The sequence below is a fragment of the Capra hircus genome, chromosome 22, assembly GCF_001704415.2.
Source record: "Capra hircus breed San Clemente chromosome 22, ASM170441v1, whole genome shotgun sequence".
Classification (NCBI taxonomy): Eukaryota; Metazoa; Chordata; class Mammalia; order Artiodactyla; family Bovidae; genus Capra; species Capra hircus.
Window position 1 is genome coordinate 529,914 of NC_030829.1, and position 24,110 is coordinate 554,023.

General features: G+C 42.7%; 1 protein-coding gene across 2 annotated transcripts in view; it reads left to right on the forward strand.

The window, feature by feature from the left end:
• Positions 1-24,110, forward strand: part of VOPP1 (vesicular, overexpressed in cancer, prosurvival protein 1) — a 168,798-nt gene that overhangs the window by 141,614 nt on the left and 3,074 nt on the right. The gene's annotated exons all lie outside the window — the stretch shown is intronic.

Below are 24,110 nucleotides of genomic sequence, written 5' to 3' on the forward strand. Positions count from 1 at the left end.
TCTCGTGGGGCCTGAAGACCCACCTCTTCCCGTGGGTGGGGTTCAGCTGTGCACTTTGGTGGGGTGGGGGGTGGTAAGGGCAGGCCGTGGGGACAGGCTGGGAAGGCAGCCTTGCACTGATGGGTGCGCTGACTGCATGAGGTAGGCGCTCAGGCCCTGGAGGAGCCTGGTGGGTGTGGAGGGAGATGGGATCAGCAAAGCGAGCATGGGGCGCACCTGCCCATCTGCCAGCTGTTCTGTTTTCCCTCCGCTGCTGATCTAGGGGAGGGGAAGTGGATTCTGGTGGGTTGTGCTTATTCATAAAGAAGAAAAGGCAAGTTTTCTTCTTTTTCTTCTTCTTTGTTTTTAAGAATAAACAGTCAATTCTATTGGGCTCAGCATAGGAATCCATGGGTCTTGAGGACCTCTTTGAATTTGTCAACTTTCTTCTCTAATCATCTCACTTATTGAGAAAGGCTTGGGAATACCCAGGGATTATCACCCAGAGAATTTCTCCCTTAAGTCAGTTCAGTCACTCAGTTGTATCCAACTGTTTGCAACCCCATGGATTGCAGCATGCCAGGCCTCCCTGTCCGTCATCAACTCCTGGAGCTTACTCAAACTCATGTCCATCGAGTTAGTGATGCCATCCAACCATCTCATCCTCTGTCGTCCCCTTCTCCTCCTGCCTTCAATCTTTCGCAGCGTCAGGGTCTTTTCCAGTGAGTCAGTTCTTCGCATTAGGTGGCCAAAGTATTGGAGCTTCAGCTTCAGCATCAGTCCTTCCAATGAATATTCAGGACTGATTTCCTTTAGGATGCACTGGTTGGATCTCCTTGCAGTCCAAGGGACTCTCAAGAGTCTTCAACACCACAGCAATACCACAGCAACACCACAACAACTCTGCCTTAAGGGTTGTGTTCAAAAGGCAAGTTTTAAAGAACCAGTACTCTTGCCCTGGAGGGCTGTGGGAGGGTGCACTCATGTCCTGTGTGCAGAGGGGCAGACTGTAGTATTTTGGCAGGGCCAGCTCCCCAGCCCAACAAGGCTGAGTACAGAAGAGCAGAGACCTGGATGTGATCAAGATGCTCAAAACTGGGGTGGGGCATGGCAGCTTCGTGGGTCTATGGCACTGCTGTGTGCTGGAACAGGACTAGGGGGAAAGAAGCTGGCTAATTAGGTATGAAAGCTGAGGTGATGAGTTGGGGCTTCAAGACCACCCAGAAACCAAAAGAAACAAAGGTTGAAGCTGTTGGTCAGAGGCAGAGGCCTGCATCCAGCTCACTAGGGCCTTTGTCAGCATAGAGAGCAGAGGCGTGCGGTAAAGCTGGTCTGGGGACCAGGGAGAGGCAGCTGGATGGGGCGCCGGAAGGACTGAGGTCTGTTGGGCCTAGGGTGAGCGCTGTCTCTTCTGAGCCTCTGTGCCTCGTCTGCAAAAGGAAATTGCATAAAGAAAAGCAGTCCCAGTTATTGTCTTATGTCCAGAGGTGGCCAGAGTGTGCCTGGAGATGGTTAGAGCTCTGTAAGAGGCTTAGCCTCCCACCTCCCATGCCCCTGGCAGGGTCCTGGATATGCCCTTCTGGGTACTGAGGAAAGGTGGACTTTGTTCATTCAGAAAACACTGGCTGACTGGCAGTGTCATACACAGCCTAGTGGCCATGGGTAACTATATTTGAAAGCTGGTAAGAGAGTAGATCTTAAAAGTTCTCATCACAAGGGAAGAAAATGTCTAACTATGAGGTGATGGGTGAAAACACATTTGTGGTAATCACAGTGTACATGATTACCAAATCATTATGCCATACAATGTTATATGTCAGTAATACTTCAATAAAACTGGAGAACGTTTACAACAGTGGGAAGAATGTAAAACCTTAAGCCGAACTGTGAGCCCAGAGGAGAGTAGGGCTGGATTTCAGGGTGATCAGAGCAGGGGCTGAACTTGTGCACTTGAGACTGAATGTGGGGAGAGGTTTTGGGGCCACAAAGAAAAAGATGATGATGTTATGGTCCCTCTTCTTTATGGCATATTACGTGGCACTCAAATTGATAGTCAAGATGAGGGCCGTGGAACTGCGGCAGGACAAGCATGAAGCTGTATTTAGGGACGAGGGTGGGCCCTCTGTCACAGAGTGGTCCCTTGTGTGATGACACAGGTGCATGGAGACTGGAGAGAACGGTTGGCAATGACATCTGTGATGTTAACATGGTTTAGCAGTGTTAACTGTCCTTAACAGTGGTTTCCTTTCATATGACTGGTACTGATTTTTAAAATACTTAGAAGTAGATGGAGTATCCCCATTGGGAGATACTTTCTTTCCTTTCCATTAGTGAGTTTGTTGATGGTTTTCTGACTGTTCTGGTGCCCCAATCCTGTACTAAATCGGTCAACCTGCAGTCATGGTGCGTGTGTGCATGCTAAGTCACTTCAGTCGTGTACGACTCTTTGCAACCCTACGGACTGTAGCCCACCAGGCTCCTCTGTCCTTGGGATTCTCTAGGCAAGTGACAGTAGTGGCCTGAATAAATGATGCAAAATGAAGGAGAATGAAAATAGTAGGAAGTATGTTTGGACAGTTTTTTACCCTCCAAATCAAAGCTGGAACACACACAGGGCTGCTTCAGTTGTAAAGACAAGCTGTGTGTGCCTTTTTTTGTGGGATGTGAGGGCCCCAGTGTTCATCTTTGTGTTGGCAGAATTTCAGCTATATAATCTCTACAAATCCTGACAGGTCAGCCTGAAGGACCAGGTACCTAATACAGAGATAGCTTTCAACCCCTTTCTTCCCCTCCTCCCAAAGAAGCAGTAAAAGAAGGGAATCTTTGTGATCGCTGATCCTTGCAAGAGAAAATGCGAAGGGTCAGGGCTTCCTGCTCGCTTCCTTGGACTGACCAGTATGACTAGTCTTTTGTGTATCTTCCAAGAAATAATCCATCATTGTCCTAACATATATATGAAAAAGAACATATTTTTAATACTGATAAAAATAACTTTGGATAATGAGGCTGTAACTTCAGTCATATATTGAATAACATCAAAGTATATAAAACAAAAACTCAAGAAATAGGGAAGTATGATGGAAACTGTCAAGTGTCAATGCATTATTATTAATCTGCTCAAAATACAAAAATAAATGGGTATTCAAAAGAATTTATCAAATTGTCCACAACAAAGAAAATCTGAAAAGTCTGCAAGAGCAGACGCAACAGACCTTGGCATCTGGACTAGGACAGTCTGGGGGCCATTTCTAACCTGTGCCTGTGGCACATCTGGGAAGTGACTCCTTTCTGCAAAGCCTGCAGCATCTGAACCATGAGGCTGAGCTCTTACGCAACTGTCTAGGCTGGTTGCCTGTGAAATGATGCTTAGCACAGGGCCTGAAACCTGAGTGAATGGCAGTGGTTGCTGCTACTAATATTACTAAAACTTATAGTTTTAAGAAATCTATTCAACATAAATGAGCAAATTAATAATCTTTTAATCCACTTGGAAATAAAAGAATACTCCACTAAATTACTCCTTGAGCAAATGAAGTGTAGGATGAGGGAAGACCCTGAAGTCCTGACCTGCTCCCACACCCTCACTCCAGACCTCCCGCGCCACCTTCCTATCAGGGTCACGGCTTCTCAAAGGCCTTCTCAGGTTTCCGCCAGCTCTGCCTCCAGAGCTGCACCTCTGATGAAGATGATCGGAAGACCTCCTAACTAGTCATCCTGCTTCCCCAGCTTCTACTTCAGTCTACGGATTTCCAGAAGAGCAGCCAGAGTGAAAACAGAAGTCAGAGCACAGTTCACAACCAGAAGTCCTCACAGTGGCCACAGGCCATTTCTAACTGAGCGTTTCACCTCCGCCTGCTCCGTTCTCACCCACGTCTCCTGCTGTCCGTCCTCCGGCCCTCGTTCCACTCTCGCTGCTCGTGGACTTTGAGATTTTCCTCAGAACTTGCAGACTGCCATGCTGATGCCTTCACACTGTGATTCCTTCCGCGTTTGCGCCTTCCTCCCCCTGTCCGCATGCTGCTTCTCCATCGCCTGCTCCCCTGTGCATGTAGCAGCTCCTCCAACCCCTTCTTCCCCACACATCTGCTCAAGTTTGGCTCCTCCATTTATTTCTAGCTCTTTCACCTCCCAAAGACCTTCCCTTTGCAAACAGGGAAAAATTGTACTGTTTTCTCTTTTTATCCCCACTTTATTTTTATCTTTAGCACTGTCATCAGTAACATCCTACATACTTTCGTTTTTATCGTTTTTATTTCTCTTAACTGCAAGTGCCATAAGGATTTGAGAATTTCTGTTTTCATCATTGCTGTGTCCTAGGTATTCATAACAGTGCTGGCAAATAGTAAAAATTCAGCGTTTGTTGAATAATCAATGTGAATTAAGTATTAATGTAATTAACAAGTGAATTAAGTATCAATGAAAAATTAATACAGAAACATATGCAGTGTAAGTAAGCTGGCATTCAAACTTGAAGTCATGGCCTTATTCTTTGTTAAAAGTTTAAAATAAGAAAGTGAGTTAGCTGAGCCCCTTCTTAAAAGAGGTTCTGAAATTAATAAAGTCACAAAAAGCAGTAAGACATACATAATAAAAACTGTAAGTTAATCAGAGCAAAGAGAAAAATTGATTCGCAGATCTCAAAGTTAGTGCTTTGTAAAACGCAATAAAAGTAAATGGTATTGCCAATATATATCCAGAAAAAAACTATAATTGTAAAGTAAACATGTACCCTATGTTCACAGGAGCACTATTTACAATAGCTAAGACATGGAAACAACCTAAATGTCCACTGACAGATGAATGGATAAAGATGTTGTACATATATATACTACTACTCTACCATAGAAAGAATGAAATAATGTCATTTTCGCCACATTGATGGACTTCTCATACTAAGTGAAGTAAGTCAGAAAGATAAAGACATACATCACATGATATCACTTGTATGTAGAATCTAAAATAGAACACAAGCGAAGTTATCTACAAAACAGAAACCAGCTCAGAGACAGAGAACAGACTTGTGGTTCCCAAGGGGGAAGTGAATGGGGAAGGGATGGAGTGTGGCTTTGGGACTTCTAGATGCAAGCTAGTATAAATAGAATGGATAAGCCACCGGGTGCTACTGTATAGCACAGGGAACTATATTCAATATTCTGTAATATACTATAGTGGAAAAGGATATGAAAATAATGCAAAACCTTGCTGTAGAGCAGAAATTAACACTACATTGTAAATCAACTCTATATCCATAAAATAAATTTTAAAAAGTAAATGACAATACCATTCCCACCCCAAAAAATCTAACTGGTAAAACTAGATAAAGAAAATATGAAATGATAACTGAAAACATTACATATCCATAGGAGATTAAAAATGATGAAGAAGTATACCTGAAATGGAAAATTTGGGTGAGATAAGAAATGTACATTACCAAAGATGCATTAGAATATTGAAAATTTAAGTGGTCCAAAAAGCAAGCAAGAGTTTGAGGAAGTTTGCAGAGTTAACTTTCAGCTCCAAGTTCATATGGTATCTTTGAAACTTTCTAAGAAACAGCTTATTTGAGTGCTTATGAATTACTGCAAGTATAGAAAATTATAGAAATGTAGAAAAAATATATAAATTATATGAAAAACAAAACAATTTGTTTTGTACAGCTACTGTAACTTGGAAATGAACACCAAAATAAAATTCTTTTGAATCATGTTTAATGAGCATAAATACAAAAATCTTGAGAGACTGAATTAAACAGTGTGTCAAAGAAGTAAACTACCATGTCCAATCATCAGTCTACCACAGAGCAAGCTGTTAACACTGCAAGTCATATCAAAAAGCAATGATTGGCAGAGAATTCTGGGGAGAAGGTGGAATCAGAAGCACCAGAATTCTTTTCCCTCACCTAGACAAAAATTGTACTGGCAGAATCTGTCTGATGTAACTATTTTGGTAATCAGAAGTCTGTTGAAGGCTTAGAACTTCCAGGGGAAGACTTAGAGGGTAAACTGAAGTTAATTTTGGTCATTATCAACTCTTGGCACAGTAGCAGCTACCTAACCCCTCACCCTAGGCCACAGGGGAGGCAGCTGTGCACATGATCCTGGGGCAGCTTGTACGAGCCAGAAGCGAAAAGGACCCTGTCCTCCAAATATCAGGGATCTGTGCTCTGGTTGCTGTTTGCTGCTCCTTATTAAAGAGAGGGCAGCCACTGTTGCACCGCCCCACATTGTTGCAAGCCCTTCTCCCTCCAGCTGAAGTGACCTCCAGGAGATGTGAATGCCTGGCGCCCTTCCCCATGCCCCTTGGTTTTTCACCTTTCCCCCTCTTGGGAGCCAGAAATTAAAGACTAAAACATTCAAAAACAACTTCATATGGAAAAAAAATTACTCAGTGACTACACATCCCCAGGGAAAGGCTCAGAAAAGACCAAAGAACACCTTGAATGTATATCTCAGGCTTTTCCTTTGCACAGAGACAGCCTACAATAACAGCAACAAAAACCCAAAGAGTAAGCAAAAACAGAAATGAAAAACAGCAAAGCACTGGGGAGGTGATTTCCAGAAGAATCTGATTTCCCGAGTTATCACACTGTTCAATTCAAATGTCTAGTGATCAAAAAATGCATAGTAAGAAAGGAAAATATGGTTCATCCAAAGTAAACAATCAAGTCAATAGACTGTCCCTGAAAAAGACCTATGGCACATCTTCTAAACAAATCTTTTAAAGCAACTCTCTTAAAGATGCTCAAAGAACTAAAGTAAGATGGGGAGAGAATAAAAAAAAGATGTGTGAACAAAATAGAAATATCAGTAAAGAGATGGAAATCCTAAGAAGGTATGAACAAAAAATTCTGGAGCTGAAGAGTACAATATCCAAAATGAAAAATTCACTACCTGATTCAAAGGCAGATTTGAGCAGACAGAAGAAAGGATCAGGAAATTTGAACATTAGACAATGGAAATTATGTTGTCTGAGGAACAGAAAGAAAAAAGATTGAGAAAATTGAAGAGAGCCTCAGACCTGTGGGGCCTCATCAAGCAAATCAACATAGGCATCATGGAAGTCTCAGAAGGAGAAAAGAGAAAAAAGGAACAGAGAATATTTAAAGAAATAATGTGCCTGGAGAATCCCAGGGACAGGGGAGCCTTGTGGCCTTCCATCTGTGGGGTCACACAGAGTTGGGCATGACTGAAGCGACTTAGCAGCATAGTTAAATATACTCACTTTTCAGTGTTGTTTTTAAAATTATATTTTGTGTCATTTTAAAATTTGCTGCATCTTTTTATAAATCAGAAAATTGCTCACATAAGAAAGAATGGCTGAAAATGTCAAAATTTTTGATGGAAAGCATGCATATAAGCATCCACTCCAAGTAAGAGGAACTCAGAGATCCACACCAAAACACATAATCAAACTTTGAAAAGCCAGGCACAAAGAGAAATCGTAAAAGTAGCAAGGAGAAGAAAATCACAAATAAGGGATCTTCAATATAATTATAAGCAGATTTCTCATTAAAAATCATGGAGGCCAGAAGGCAGTGGGAAAATATATTCATATAAAAGAATAAATACTGCCCATCAAGAATCTTATATCTGGCAACATTGTCCTTCAGTTTGAGGGAGGAATTAAATCATGCTTAGATAAAGTAAGGGAGTTCATAACCACTAGACCTGCCCTGCAAGAAATGCTCAAGGGAGACCTGCAGGTGAAATGGAAATACAGTGAATAGTTATTCAAAGCTGTATAGGTAAAGGAAGATCTCAATAAAAGTAAGTACTTGGGAAATTATAAAGCCAATATTATTGTACCAGTGATTTGTACTTTACTTTTTGTTTTCTACTTAAGATACTGTTATATATAAAGAAGAAAAGTTATTAGTATAAAACTAGTATTACTATAATATTCCTTTTTAGCTCCAAATCTTCTTTTCTACATAATTTTAAAAACTAATATATTTAAAAGAATTATTAGTTTATGTTTTGGAGAGCAGACAACATGAAGATGTAATTTTGTGACATCAGCCACTGAAGGGGTGGGGACAGAACTTTAAAGGAGCAGTTTTTGTAAGTTATTGATGCTGAGCTGGTATAAATTCAAATTACAGTGAACCGTCTATATCCACAGTTTCTGTGTCAATGGAGTCAACCAACTGTAGATAAAAAATATTTCCAGAATATTCCAAAATGCAAAACTTGGATTAGACACATGTTGGCAACTGTTTACATAGTATTTACATGGTGTTAGTTATGATAAGTAATCTAGAGAAGATTTAAACGGGAGGATGTGCATAGTGAAAGTGAAAGTGAAGTTGTATCCGACTCTTTGTGACCCTGTGGATGGTGACCCACCAGGCTCCTCTGTCCATGGGATTCTCCAGGCAAGAATGCTGGAGTGGGTTGCCATTTCCTTCTCCAGGGGATCTTCCCAACCCAGGGATCGAACCCAGGTCTCCCGTATTGGAGGCAGATGCTTTAACCTCTGAGCCATCAGGAAAGCAAACGGGAGGATGTGCATAAGTTATATACAAATACTGCATCATTTTCTGTAAAGGACTTTGAGCATCCACAGATGTTCATATCTTCAGGGGCTCCTGGAACTGATGGATGACTGAACAGTGTCTAACAGTAGGATGTTTAATATTATCTCCTTGGTTAACCACAAATAATTAGCTATGGAATACACAAAAAGAAATGAGAAAGGAATTAAACTTTGCTTTCAAAAGACCCACTAAGCATAAAACATTGCACTTCAAAAAAGCCACTATACACAAAAAAGTAAAAATGCAGAAAATGAGGGCCAAAAAACTTATAAAGCATGTAGAAAACAAATAGCACAATGACAGAAGTAAATCCTTCCTTATCAGTAAATACTTCAAATGTAAATGGATTAAACTCTCCATCAAAACACTGAGATTACAGAATGGACAAACAAGATCCAAATACATATCTTTCTTATGATGGGGTCCCGATAAGCCCATCTTAAATTGAAAATAGCGTACGTTGGAAATGCATTTGATACACTAGTTACCTTAAATGTGCTCAGAACAGGTACACTAGCCTAAGCTGGCCAAAATCATCTAGCACAAAGCCTATTTAATAATAAAGTATGAGTATCTCATGTATTTTATTGACTACTATATTGACAAACATTGATTGTCTGGATACAGAATGGTTGTGAGTGAACCAGTTCTTTATCCTTGTGATCACAGTGCTAACTGGGAGCTATGATTTGCTGCCACTACCCGGAATCATGATAGATCTTATCACACCACTAGCCCAGAAAAAGATTGAAATTCAAAGTATGGTTTCTGCTGAATTTGTATCAATTTCACTCCATCATAGATTTCAGACCTCAAAGCACAAAGAGGTTGAAAATGAAAGGAAGGAAAAACATATTCCTTATCTTTAAATGGTAATCAAAAGAGCGGAGTGTCTAAATATATATATTTTTTTTCCTTAAGGGAAAAAAAAAAGATAAGGCATAAACTACTAAAATCAGAACTGAAAGTAGAAACATTACCAACAATTCTACAGAAATAAAAAGGATTATATGAGAACAATTATAGAGCAAAAAATATGGGTAAACTAGATAGGACAGCTTTCTAGAAACAAAATCTATGAAGACTAAATCATGAAGAAATAAAAAATTTGAGTAGTCCTGTAACTAGTAAGGAGATTGAATCAGTCATCAGAAAATTCCAAACAAAGTAAAGCCTTGGACCTAATGGCTTCAATAGTAAATTTTACCAAACATTTGAAGAAGAACTAATATCAATTCTCCCCACCACTCCCCACCCCAAATCAAAGAGGTAGGAACATTTCCTGAATCATTCTGTGAGGCCAGCATTATTCAGATACCAAAGCCAGACAAAGACACTACAAGAAAAAAGAAATTATAGGCCCTTGTCCTTGATCAACACTGATGCAAAAATCCTAAACAAAATAGTAGCAAACAGAGTTCAGCATTTTAAAGGATTATGCACCAGTTTGGATCTTTCCTGTAATTTAAGGATGGTTCAACATAGAAAAATTACAGTAATACATCATGTCAGCATAATGAGGGAAAATAATGATTACTCAATTGATGCAGAAAAAGCAGTTGACAAAATGCAACACACTTTCATGATCAAAACACTCAGCAAACTAGAAACAGAAAGAAAGTACCTCATGAAATCCAGACAGAGGTTCATGACATTGTACAGGAGGTGGTGATTGAAACCATCCCCAAGAAAAAATGCAAAATGGTTGTCTGAGGAGGCCTTACAAATAGCTGAGAAAAGAAGAAAAGCAAAGGCAAAGGAGAAATGGAAAGATATACCCATCTGAATGCAGAGTTCCAAAGAATACCAAGGAGAGAAAAAAAAATCTTCCTAAGTGAACAATGCAAAGAAATAGAGAAAAACAACAGAATGGGAAAGACTAGAAGTTTCTTCAAGAAAATTAGAGATACCAAGGGAACGTTTCATGCAAAGATGGACTCAATAAGGGACAGAAATGGTATGGACTTAAGAGAAGCAGAGAGATTAAGAAGAGGTGGCAAGAATACACAGAAGAACTGTACAAAAGAGATCTTCATGACCCAGATCATCACAACGGTGTGATCACTCATCTAGAGCCAGACATCTTGGAATGTGAAGTCAAGTGGGCCTTAGGAAGCATTACTACGAACACAGCTAGTGGAGGTAATGGAATTCCAGCTGAGCCATTTCAAATCCTGAAAGATGATGCTGTGAAAGTGCTGCACTCAATAAGCCAGCAAATTTGGAAAATTCAGCAGTGGCTGAAAATTCAGCAGGACTGGAAAAGGTCAGTTTTCATTCCAATCCCAAAGAAAGCAATGCCAAAGAATGTTCAAAGTATCACACAATTACACTCATTCTACATGCAAGCAAAGTAATGCTCAAAATTCTCCAAGGCAGACTTCAACAGTACATGAATTGACAACTTCCAGATGTTCAAGCTGGATTTAGAAAAGGCAGAGGAACCAGAAATCAAATTGCCAACATCCACTGGATCATAGAAAAAGCAAGAGAATTCCAGATAAACATTTACTTCCATTTCATTGACTACACTAAAGCTTTTGTGTGGATCACAACAAACCGTGGAAAATTCTGAAAGAGATGGGAATACCAGACCACCTTACCTGCCTCCTGAGAAATCTGTATGCAGGTCAAGAAGCAACAGTTAGAACTGGACATGGAACAATGGACTGGTTCCAAATTGGGAAAGGAGAATATCAAGGCTGTATATTATCACCCTGCTTATTTAACGTATATGCAGAATACATTATGCAAAATGCCAGCCTGGTTGAAGCACAAGCTGGAATCAAGATTCCCAGGAGAAATATCAATAAGCTCATATATGCAGGTGACACCAGCCTTATGGCAGAAAGTGAAGAACTAAAGAGCCTTTTGGTGAAAGTGAAAGAGGAGAGTGAAAAAGCTGGCTTAAAACTCAACATTCAAAAAACAAAGATCATGACATCCAGTTCCATTACTTCATGGAAAATAGATAGGGAAACAATGAAAATAGTGACAGACTTTATTTTCTTAGGCTCCAAAATCACTGCAGATAGTGACTGCAGCCATGAAATTAAAAGATGCTAGCTCCTTAGAAGAAAAGCTTAGAAAAACCTAGACAGCATATTAAAAAGCAGAGACTTCACTTTGCCAACAAAGGTCCATCTAGTCAGAGCTATGGTTTTTCCAGCAGTCATGTATGGATGTGAGAGTTGAACCATAAAGAAAGTGGAGCGCTGAAGAATTGATGCTTTTGAACTGTGGTGTTGAAGAAGATCTTGAGAGTCCCTTGGGCTGCAAGGAGATCAAACCAGTCAATCCTAAAGGAAATCAATCCTTAATATTTATTGGAAGGACTGATGCTGAAGCTGAAGCTCCAAAACTTTAGCCACCTGATGCAAAGAGCTGACTCCATGGAGAAGATCCTGATGCTGGGAAATACTGAAGGCAGGAGGAGAAACGGATGACAGAGGATGAGATGGTTGGATGACATCACCGACTCAATGATTTTGAGCAAGCTCCAGGAGATGGTGAGGGACAGGGAAGCCTGGTGTCCATGGGGTCACAAAGATTCCTGCTAGTGCAGGAGACACGGATTTGATCCCTGGGTCAGGTAGATCCCCTGTTAGAGGAAATGGCAACCCACTCTAGTATCCTTTTCTGGAAAAATCCCATGGACAGAGGAGCCTGGCGGCCTACAGTCCATGTGGTTGCAAAGAGTCGGACACAACTGAGTGCACGCACACACACACACACACACACACACACACACAACAGAATACAGTGCAGCCATATAAAAGAATTAGATCCTGCCATTTGTGACAATATAGGAAGACCTTGAAGACAGTATGGTGTTTGAAATAACTCAGATGAAGAAAGACAAATACTATATGATTTCACTCCTGTAAAGTCTAATGAAACAAATGAGCAAACAATAAAACAAAAGCAAAATTTTAGATACAGAGAGCAGATTAATGGTTACCAGAGGGGAAGTAGTGTGGACAAATTGGGGGAAGGGGTCAACTGTGTGGTGACAGATGGAAACTAGACTTGAGGTCAGTGCTTTGTAGGACAGTAAGTCCGCTACACATAAACCTTCAAGTTGCGAACTTTCCAAGAGAAGAATGTTCATTCTCATGTCCAGTCACGTAAGTTATTTCATGTCTGGTGAACATTGTCATGTCCACGCATCCTCTACAAGTGGTTGTGCTTCTGTGTACTTTACGGTACTGCATATAGTTCAATAGTACAGTGTGTTTATTTCAAGCCCAGGTTGTCTGAAAGCAACTGGTTTAGTTTTTCAGAAGTAACTGAAGAACCAAAAGGATTCATGACATGGGAAATGGGAAGGGGTTTTCTTTATTTGAGGAGGCACTGTTATTTTTTGAGGCATGGGACCCAGATGTAATATGGAACATGAAGCTTGCAGCAACCATTCAGAACTCAATCCAGTGCTACCATGTCATCTATGATGACAAAAAAGAGGTACTGGATCGTTTTTCCAAAAGGGTAGGAAGTGTAGGTAGAATTGAATCCAGCAAAGAACCAGGCCAATGCCCTCAGCGTCAGGCATGAATGAGAGTGCAGCTCACCCTCCATCTCTTATTGCTGATGACCCTTCAGCGCTGCCATCTCCCACCTCCTCTCCCTGCTCCAGTCAGCTCTTCTTGCCTGTTCATTCGATGCCAGACCCTGTACACCTGATGTTGTACTGTACTATTGTATTTCTGAAGGTGCGGTACAATTTAAATGTTTTCTTTATTTTTGTGTTTGTTTCTTATGTATTTTTATGTGAAAAGTATTAATATTTTAAACATTACAGTACAGTACTATACATCTGATTGTGTTAGTTGGGTACCTGAGCTTGTTGGATTTACAAACAAAGTAGACCTACTGATTTACTCTTGGAATGGAACTCCTTTCTATTAGGGATCTTACTGTATGGAAAACGTGGAGCTGTGAATGTGCTGTTTTGCATGAACCTAAAATGTCCATCAACTAATCTCAGTTTTAAGTCATTAGTTTATAACCAATAAACCTTCTCTCTAGGTTTTTCTTAATTTTTAAAAAGATCACTGAGTAAGTCAGTAGATGCTAGAAAAATGGTGATAAAATTCAATATGCATTTCTTACAAAAACTCAAAGTACTGATGTAAAGTGTAATATACCTAGCAAAATAAGGCTTTTTATGAAGCCTTAGCCTATGTGTTTGGGGTCATTGGAGGTGAGGACCAAGTTCTCAGTGGTACACCTAAGCCTAGTGTTACCAGCTGTGACTTTTGAATGGAAATGTTTAGTAGTTGTCTAATAAGCTCACTTTGTACCATTGACCTGTTGCCAACAACATACTTAGTTTAACAGTACAAGTATTGCTATTAAAATTAGGATATTTACTAACAAAGTTTAACACTGTTCTAGAAATTCTTGGTCAAAGCATTAACATGAAAATTTTATTCATCAGGAAGGAGAAACATGACTGTCTCTCTTTGCAAACAATATATCAGTTTATATATACCTAAAAAAAGTCCTGAAGGATGAACTGAAAAATATTTTTAGTAGCTGAGACAATTTTGGAAAATGAATGGATACAACATAAAAATAAATTAAAAACCAGAAGCCTTAGAAAAGGAAGGGAGCAAGTTATGAAGTGGGGAGATTTGTCTATTGATGATGAGAATGTTCTCTGCAAGAATTAGTTCAAGTGTTTTGGCTGCCAGGTTAAAATCATTTATAAGAGTTACCTGTTGTGACAAAAAAAATCACAGAGACAGGGGCTCCTGGTTTACCTCCATGCTTAGCAGCATGCAGAAGCTCAGGTCCCCCAGGCCCACTGGCCATCTTTTGGCATTGCTGTATCCATGTGTCCTGGGCTGCAGGATGGACCCCTCAAGGGTTAAGACCCAGCAATGTCCAGAGGAAGAAGATACCCAGGCAAGTTATTGATATATAACACTCTTGGCCATCAGCGAAAAATCTATAAATTGGACCTGCCTCTTGAGAAACCTATATGCAGGTCAGGAAGCAACAGTTAGAACTGGACATGGAACAACAGACTGGTTCCAAATAGGAAAAGGAGTACATCAAGGCTGTATATTGTCACCCTGCTTATTTAACTTCTATGCAGAGTACATCATCAGAAACACTGGGCTAGAAGAAGCACAAGCTGGAATCAAGATTGCCGGGAGAAATATCAATAACCTCAGATATGCAGATGACCCCACCCTTATGGCAGAAAGTGGAGAGGAACTAAAAAGCCTCTTGATGGAAGTGAAAGAGAGTGAAAAAGTTGGCTTAAAGTTCAACATTCAGAAAACGAAGATCATGGCATCTGGTCCCATCACTTCATGGGAAATAGATGGGGAAACAGTGGAAACAGTGTCAGACTTTATTTTTTTGTGCTCCAAAATCACTGCAGATGGTGACTGCAGCCATGACATTAAAAGACGCTTACTCCTTGGAAGGAAAGTTATGACCAACCTAGATAGCATATTCAAAAGCAGAGACATTACTTTGCCAACAAAGGTCCGTCTAGTCAAGGCTATGGTTTTTCCTGTGGTCATGTATGGATGTAAGAGTTGGACTGTGAAGAAGGCTGAGCGCTGAAGAATTGATGCTTTTGAACTGTGGTGTTGGAGAAGACTCTTGAGAGTCTCTTGGACTGCAAGGAGATCCAACCAGTCCATTTTGAAGGCGATCAACCCTGGGATTTCTTTGGAGGGAATGATGCTAAAGCTGAAACTCCAGTACTTTGGCCACCTCATGAGAAGAGTTGACTCATTGGAAAAGACTCTGTTGCTGAGAGGGATTGGGGGCAGGAGGAGAAGGGGACAACAGAGGATGAGATGGCTGGATGGCATCACTGACTCAATGGACGTGAATCTGAGTGTACTCCGGGAGTTGGTGATGGACAGGGAGGCCTGGCGTGCTGGGATTCATGGGGTCACAAAGAGTCAGACACGACTGAACGGCTGAACTGAATTGAATGCATATCGCATAGTATCCCAGGTGGCACTAATGGTAAAGAACTCTCCTGTCAGTGCAGGAGATGTAAGAGACATGGGTTTGATCCCTGAGCTGGGAAGATCCCCTGGAGGAGGGCAATGCAACCCATTCCAGTATTCTTGCCTAAAGAATCCCATGGACAGAGGAGCCTGGAGGGCTACAGTCCACAGTGTCACAAAGAGTCAGACAGGACTGAAATGACTGAGCATGCACGTATGCCTGTCACCCTGATATTGCACATGCATGCATGCTTAGTCACTCAGTTGTGTCCGGCTCTTAGCATGCATGCATGTATAGTATCACTATGACATGCATACATGCATGCTCAGTTGCTTCGGTCAGGTCCGACTCTTTGTGACCTTGTGGACTGTAGTCCTCCAGGCTCCTCTAACCATGGGATTCTCCAGGCAAGAATACTGGAGTGGGTTGTCGTGCCCTCCACCAGGGGATCTTGCTGACCCAGGGATCTAACCCTGGGTCTCATACACTGCAGGCAGATTCTTTACCATCTGAGCCATCAGGGAAGCAAGTATTACTGTAGAGCTTAAGTATGGGTTTTCTTCATTTCTACACTGTGGTACTATGTCAGCCAGGACATGTGAATGCTTTCCCCAAAGCCCAGCCCTTAGTTATCTTGGAGTTTCATTTTCTCTCATTTTTAAATCTCTGTTTCAGTTTGCAAATCATTCTCTTTGATAGATAATAAGATTTGAGGTATTTTAATATTATTTTATATTTCTAAAATTTTTTCTTGGAGTATAGTTGATTTACAATGTTGTGTTAGTTTTGGCTGTACAACAAATTGAATCCGTTATACGTGTATCCACTCTTTTTAAGATTCTGTCCCCATATACGCCATTACAGATTATTAAGCAGAATTCCCTGTGCTATAGAGGATGTCCTGATGAGTTCTCATCTTATGTATAGCACACAATCTCCCAGTTTATCCCTCCCCCTCCCTTAGCCCCTAGTAACCATGTTTGTTTTCTCCATCTGTAACTCTATTTCTGTTTTGTAAATAATTTTATTTGTATTCGTTTTCTAGATGGTATTTGTCTTTGGCTTACTTAGTAGGACAATCTCTGGGTCCATCTGTGTTGCAAATGGCATTTTTCTGTTCTTTTTATGGCTGAAGAGTCAGATATGACTGAGCCACTGAACTGAACTGAATATTCCATTGTATATATGTAGTGCATCTTCTTTGTCCTTTCCTCTGTTGATGGACATTTAGGTTACTTCCATGTCCTGGCTATTGAAAATAATGCTGCCATAAACACTGGGGTGCATGCATCTTTTTAAATAATGGTTTTCTTTGGGTATATCCCCAGGAGTGGAGTTGCTGATTGATATGGTAGTTCTATTTTTAGCTTTTTAAGGAAGTTCCATTCTGCTCTCCATACTCGATGTACCAATTTACATTCCCGCCAACAGTGTAGGAGGGCTCCCTTTGTTCCATACCCTCTCCAGCATTTATTGTTTTAGATTTTTTAATGATGTCCATCCTGACTGATGTGAAGTGATACCTGATTATAGTTTTGGTTTGCATTTCTCTAACAATTAGAGATGTTAGCCATCTGTATGTCGTCTCTGGAGAAATGTCTATTTAGATCTTCTGCTATTTTTTGACTGGGCTTTTTATATTGAGCTGCATTGTATATTTTAGAGATTAATCCCTCATCTATTGCTTCATTTTCAAGTATTTTCTCACATTCTGAGGATTGTCTTTTCATTTTGTATATGGTTTCCTTTGCTGTACAAAAGCTTTTAAGTTAAGTTAGGTCCCATTGCTTTATTTTTGTTTTTATTTTCATTACTGTAGGAGGTGGGTCAAAAAAGATCTTGCTGAGATGTATGTCAAAGAGTGTTCTTGCTGTTTTCCATTAAGAGTTTTACAGTATCTGGCCTTACATTTAGGTCTTTAAACCATTCTGAGTTTGTTTCTGTGTATGGCATTTGGTAGTGTTGCATTTTTCATTCTTGTACATGTAACTGTCCAGTTTTCCAGTACCACTTATCAAGGAGACTCTTTTCTCCATTGTATATTCTTGCCTTCTTTGTCACAGATCACAGGTGCCCATAGGTGCCTGGGTTTATCGCTGGGCTTCCTATCCTGCTCCATTGATGAATTATGATTTTAAAGTGCTTTGAACTCCAGAGTCCGGATTCCAGCCATGGAATCGTGTATGTTTGGGGGACATTTTTGAAGTGGTCTCTCTCATCTGGGGCACATACCTATTCTTGCCTGGCCTGCTTTCTCTGGTTTTCACACATACCACGATGTCTTCGTCACTCCACCTCCCTGAATGAGTCAAAACTGAGTATGTCTCCTCTCTGTGTCTCCTCTCTGCGAGATTCTGGATATTCTGCCACATCAGTATATTGTCAGGAGTTCTGCTTTAGCCAAATGAGCAAGCGTAGTGAACGTCTGGGACACACACATCCCCCATGCCGGCCGATGCCCCCTCTAGCCCAGGAGCCTCATGCCGCCCCAAGAGAGTGCAGCCTCCGCTCCTGCTGTCTGTGCCCTCAACCAGTCTTTCTAGCAGTTTCATCCCTGTGTTTGTTCACCTGAGGGTTTATGTTCTTGACAAGCACAGAATGTATCCACCTCCCATTTGTTGTTTCTTTATTATTCTAAGTACCTCTCCATCTCCATGCTCAGATGTTTAACCCCACCCTTCCAGTTCCCGTGTGATGAGACTGTTAACATAACTGTCCAGTTAAGTCAGACACACTTGTCATCGTTTCTCATTACCCTCCAGTGTGAGTGACGGCGCTGCACGAACGTTCCAGACATGCCCTCAGTACATCTCTGGTACAAAGCCCACAGCCCTAGCCCACACCCACCCCCATCGCTTGTGATGGGGAGGTGGAGTCATCCCTTAGAACGCGTCTATCCTCAGGGGCAGCAGGTAGGCTTGATGCAGGCTTGCTGGGCATCAGAAGCAGGCATGTCTCACAAAGCTGCCGCAAGTATTCAGCGTGGTGCAGCAGAGGCCAAGTTCAGAGCAGAGGCACCATCCCTCCCTCCTTCCATCGCTTACCTGTCTCCGGGATGGGATGACTGTCGCAATGCCAGATGCTGGCTTGGGTTCTAAGAGTTCCCAGGTGAGTTAAATCCTCCCCTTGTGTGCATGAGTTCAAAGTATTCTACCACACTGTGGTGCCCAGTGTGTGGATTCTTTCCTGAGTGCCAAGTGGACAGGGGTCCTCATCCAGTCAGATTGTGGTGATAGTCAGTGAGCTGTGCTTCTGATCTGAGGCTTGAAAGACAAATGGGCATTAGTCAGATGAGAGGCTGAGGGGCCGGGGGTGGTGGTGTGAAGATGGGCCAAGACTTTGCAAGAGGAGTGATCTCCATGTTTTAACACTAGGGGCTGCTTTCTGATGAGGGTCTGGGAGAGGTGAGCAGGATACTAGCAGTTGGTTGTTGTTGGCAGGACAGTGGGAATTGAGACTGAAATAAGTAAGGACCTGAGGATGGAGGGCCTTTTACCCCTAGTACAGGAACTCAGCTTACAGCCCTGTGGGTGAATTGGTGGCTGTGGTGACAGAGGACGTTCAAGTCATGGGTGGGAAGACGAGCTGTGTGTCTGCTGGAATGTGTTTGAGAAACCTGTCTAAACCTTGAGAAGCAGCCTGGCTGGAGGAGGTGGATGTAGGAATTTGGGATCTGAGCTCTGATTAAACTGTGTGAAGCAGGTAGTATACGGAGGGGAGAACCCTAGAGCCTACTCTGAGCTGAGCTGGTTGTACAGATACAGGGAGCAGATGGGTCACTTAGGAGAGCTGCGGGGACCTGGTGGCCCTGGGTTTGCGAGCCACTTGGTCCTTCTCAGGTGGTCGTCACCCCTCCTGTGCTCCCATTCCATTCTTAATGGCGAGCTGGATTCTTGGGCATCCCAAGAAAAGGTTGGCCTGGCTCATCTCCTCCTCAGTGAGTGGCCAGTGAGCTTGGTGGATTAGCAGCAGGGTCACTGTGAGGAAAGCTTGGCAGCATCAGTGGAACAGTTCCACTCAGGTGGAGCTGCTATAATTGACTAATGTTTGCTGAATCTAGGGTTCCATCTCAAATCTCACACAGACTGTCAAGGAGGAAAGAGGGGATGGCAGTAAGGAGTGAAACGACTTCAGCTCTGTTGAGAAGCACAGTGTGGTTGGGATAGAGTGCAGCCCGGCGCAGCCTGGCTGGTGACAGCCCTGAACTAAGCCCTCGGTCCTGGGATGCTGCTCAGAATGCAGGCCTAGCGTATCCCTAGCCTTCCGTAGTCTGCTGTCCCTCTCCAGCTGGAGGGAGGCCCATTTCATCACCCTGTTGTGAGAACGTGTCACCGTGGAAAGAGCTTGGGCTTCACAGGACAGTACTCGGTTCAATTCTGGTGCCTCCACACAGCAGCTGTGTGACCTTGATAGGTTATGTCTGGCTGAGCTTCAGTGTCTTCAAGAATATGGATGCAGTAGCAATACCCTTGCTGTGCCCACACCACGCCCTTCCCATGTGATAGAGGTTCGATGCAGATTGGCATTAACACTTGGGAAGACAGCCAGGCAACTGTGTGGCTGCAGCTGCTTTACTCACATCTCCTGAGCCTTTCCTCTCAGTCTCCTGGAGAAATAGTCTTCCTCTGACTATTCTCTATTTTCAGAGAAAATAAAACAGATTCTCTATTTTCTTTCTCTAACGAAACAAACCATCTACCATACACCTTCCGAATGTAAGGGCTAGTTCTCTTCCCCCATATTCCACCCCCTGTAAGATAGACGGATGGTCCTGGTGTCCTGTTGGCTCCTGACCTTCACTTTTATGTCCTTACAGCCCCAAGAATCCCAAACCACACACTGAATCCCAGTCTGGTTCCTCCATTCTCCAACACCATTTTGCTACCATCTGTGACCATCTCTTCTTCGAGGACTTGGGAATCTGTCTGTTAAAATCACCAGCCCCCGTGGTGAGCACCTGGGCCTCCTTCACCCAGGGGCTCTGGGTCCCTGTGCTGCTGCTCTGAGCTGCTGCCTGTGGCTCCTCTGCCCATCTGACAAAAGATACTAGGTGCCTTCCTGTGTGCCAGGCTCTTGGCTAGACAGTGGGGTTCAAATGTTGAACCGGGCATATAAGATCCCTAACCTGCACTGAGCTTATATTCTCCCTAGAAATCCTCTCTTTACTATATTTCTGTCCCTAACTGTATAAACATGTTCAAGCACTTCCTGTCCTTAAAAATATTTCTGTCTTGAGAATATGCAATGGGGAAAAGACAGTCTCTTCCATAAGTGGTGCTGGGAAATCTAGACAGCTACATGTTAAAAGAATGCAATTAGAATATGTTCTCATACCATATATAAAAATAAACTCAAAATGGATTAAAGACCTAAATGTAAGCCCCCAAATCATACACCTCCTAGAAGAGAACATGAAGCAGGACAGTCTTTGACATAAATCACAGCAGAACAGTTTTTTGAATCTGTCTCCTAAGACAAAGGAAACAGAAGCAAAAATAAACAAATGGGACATCAAAGTAAAATGCTTTTAACAGTGAAGGAAACCATCAGCAAAACAAAAAGGCAATCTTCTGAATGGGAGAGAATAGTTGCAAATCATATATCTGATAAGGGGTTAATACCCAAAATATATAAAGAGCTTATACAACTCAAACAAGTAACCAAACAACCTAATTTTAAAATGGGCAGAGGATCTGGATAGACATTTTTCCAAAGAAGATACGCAGATGGCCAGGAGACACATGAAAAGATGCTCAACATCAGCAGTCACCAGGGAAAGGCAAATCAAAGCCACCCTGAGATATCACCTCACACCTGTCAGAATGGCTAAGTTGACAAGGATGTGGAGAAAAGGGAACCTTGTTCACTATTGGTGGGATTATAAATTGGTGCAGCCACTATGGAGAACAACATGGAGGTTCCTCAAAAAACTAAAAATAGAGCTTCCACATGACCTTGCAGTTCTTCTTCTGGGTAAACATCCAAAGAAAATTAAATCACTAACTTGAAAAGTACCTGCACCCCAATATTCTGTGTACAGTAGCCAAAATATGGAATTGACCTAAGTGTCCATCAACAAATGAATGGCTAAGAAGACCTGGTGTGTGTGTACACACACCATATGGGCTATTACTCAGCCATACAAAAAAGAATGAAATTTTGCCATTTGTAACAACATGGATAGACCTGGAGAATGTTATGCTTAGTGAAGTAAGTCAGAGAAAGACGAATACTGTATGTTATCACTTGTATGTGTAATCCAAAAAATAAAACAAATGAATGAATATAACGAAACAGAAGCAGACTCACAGACATAGATAACAAACTAGTGCTTACCAGTGGGGAGAGGGAGGGACAAGGTAGGGGAGGGGATTACGAGGAACAAACTGTCTAAAAAAAATAACAATAAGGATGTATTGTACAGCACAGTGAAATATAGCCATTCTTTTGTAATAACATTAAATGGGGTATAATTTGTAAAAATCTTGAATCACTATGTTGTGCACTTGAAACCTAATATAACCTTTAAATCAACTATGCTTACATGCCTCCCTGGTAGCTCAGACCGTAAAGAATCCACCTGCAATGCAGGAGCCCATGGTTTGATCCCTGGGTTGGGAAGATCCCCTGGAGGAGGGCATGGCAGCCTACTCCAGTATTCTTGCCTGGAGAATCCCATGGACAGAGGAGCCTGGCAGGCTACAATCCGTGGGGTCGCAAAGAGTCAGACACGACTGAGCGACTAAGTACAGCACAGGCGTGCACGCTAGGCTTCAGTTGTGTCTGACTCTTTGCAACCTTATAGACCGTAGCCCTCCAGACTCGTCTGTCCATGGGGTTCTCCAGGCAAGAATACTGGAGTGTGTTGCTGTGACTTTCTCCAGGGAATCTCCCCAACCCAGGGATCGAACCTGCATCTCTTAAGTCTACAGCATTAGCAGGCAGATTCTTTACCACCAGCACCATGTGCTGCTACTGCTGCTGCTGCTAAGTTGCTTCAGTCGTGTCCGACTCTGTGAGACCCCATAGACAGCAGCCCACCAGGCTCCCCCGTCCCTGGGATTCTCCAGGCAAGAACACTGGAGTGGGTTGCCATTTCCTTCTCCAGTGCATGAAAGTGAAAAGTGGAAGTGAAGTCGCTCAGTCGTGTCCAACTCAGTGACCCAAACCAACTATACCTTAATTTAAAACAGTTTAAGGAATAAAAGAAATACACCTCCCCTTGTCCTGCACCCCTTTAGCCAACACCCATCCCCTCTCTGGTCTTTGCCCCTTACCCTGGAGCAGCTCTCTGCCCCAGCAGCTGGGCCTCTGTGCCAGCCTTGGTGCTGAGACTACTGGCAAGAAGTATGAGGGTCCTCTTCGGGGCGCGCAGGTAGTACTGCTTGTCCTGCCCTCTCCTCCCCCTCCTGGTGACAAAGCTCCTGCCTCGCTGTTCCACTTTCCCCCCAGCCTCCTCTCATTCTCCTCGTCCGCCTGAACCACCTGTGTCTCTCCTGTCAGGAGTATCGGTCCTCTCCTCTGTCACCCTCTGGCCCCCTCCACACGGTCTTCCTTGGGCAGTTTTGGCCACGGCTGTGTCTCTGCTACCACGTCCATACCAAAGGCTCCCAGAGCTGCCCAGACTCCTGCAGACCCTGCCCTCTGTCCCCTCTCTTGCCAGGTGGCCCCTCCTCAACACTGGAAGCTGGGGTCTTTCCTAGGCAGGCCTCTCCTCCCCATGGTCTTCACGCTCAGCTGGTCCCCGGTCCTTGGATACGCCTCCTGAACCCCTCGTTCTCTCCTCATTTCTTGTCTCATATTCAAAGATTTTTTTGTGTCTTTCCTAGACTATTACATTAGCGTCTCTTTTTCATCTTTAACTTTTTATTTGTATACAATATACAGAGATTCAAAGATAAATAAACTATCTCTGCCCTTGAGAAGTGGATGGTTCTGGCTAGTCATGGGCTTGTGAACAAACACATCTCCTGGCAACAGGAAGACGCACCACTAGAAGCCTGTTTGAGAGCAGGAGCAGATCGAGGTCCATCTGTGGCTGATGCGCTCCTCCTGACACCCCGAATGCCTCTTTGCCTGTATGTTTCTGTCCTGTGCTCTCCTTCAGCTCATTTGTAGATTTCCAAGACATCCTGCTCACTTTGGTGGGCATCTTTCCAGGAATCTGACCTTTATTCAGTTAAACTGTAGCAGAGTGAGATTTGTACAAAAAAACATCCCACATAATATACAGGCAGACACTACCTCTCTGGTGCCTGCGCATCCCCTGGGTTGAATGAGGCCTAATTCAGATGCATCTGATTCACTCGTGAACTTAGCTAAGCCCACGAAAAGCTCGGAGCCCACGGTTTCTTTCTTGATTCTTTATTTAGTCAGTATTCTATCACATTATCAACATGATCAGAAAATGCAGATCCAAGAAATAGGCTCAACACAGCAGCTCGGGTATTTCTACTGTTAAACGAGAGTTGGGGCCAGATATTCCCTCTTGTCACCATCTGTGCACTCTTGCCCCGCTGTGTCCTGCACCCTGGCCTGCAGCAGGGCTCAGCCTGCCTCTCCCTGAGACAAGGGAGCGGCATCTTTCTGCAGCATCCAGGGCAGGGGAGAGCCC